Source organism: Microtus ochrogaster, unplaced genomic scaffold, assembly GCF_000317375.1.
Source record: "Microtus ochrogaster isolate Prairie Vole_2 unplaced genomic scaffold, MicOch1.0 UNK256, whole genome shotgun sequence".
Taxonomy (NCBI): domain Eukaryota; kingdom Metazoa; phylum Chordata; class Mammalia; order Rodentia; family Cricetidae; genus Microtus; species Microtus ochrogaster.
The window spans coordinates 20,482-21,210 of NW_004949354.1; positions in this window are offsets into that span (position 1 = coordinate 20,482).

A 729-nucleotide genomic window follows, 5' to 3' on the forward strand; every position below is an offset into this window, starting at 1 on the left:
GGACTCTGGCACCCATGGTCATGGGTGGAGTTATTTCTACTTCATGTAGGATAGTCAGTCCTGATGACTCTGTGTTATGGTCACTACATTGTGGTTCAAACATTTAGTAAAGGACACAGAGTGGAGGAAACAGCAATAAACCAGAATCCCTCAATTGAATCCACCCTCTGAGAGAGGGGGTGTGGTAATTCAGCTCAGGCATGTCAGACTCTGCCCAGGTTCTGTCTTAGAACATGGCCCTGAAAAAGACCCTTCAGGTCTCAGTAGGGCCTGGCTGACGAAACCATGAGATTTTCACAGAGACATGAAATCCTAAGCTTTGCCCAGACCTCCATTCCAGACCTGACCAGGAATCTTAAGAAGCTTATAGGCTAGGTTGAAATTTACCTCCTGTTGGAGCTGACAATGGACAATGATTGATTGTAGGCTGGTAGCCTGCTGACCCTCAGCCTGTGAGAACCAAGTCTGAAGCAGGTAACCTGGGCATCTCCTCCTGAGACTCAGCATGCACAGCATAGGTGGAGGGATATGAAAGGCAACCAGCCAGCTGTCCTGATGGTCTTCTGAGACCTCGCAGGAGTGTGGAGAGCTCTAAAGAGATGGGAGGAAATTGTACGAATGACAGCTCCTTGCCTCTGGGGTCCTGACCTGGAATTCTTTCCTGCAGGCAAATAGTAAGAGGTATTGCTTTGTAGAAGGTCAGGCCATTGCTCACATTTAAGGTGAACT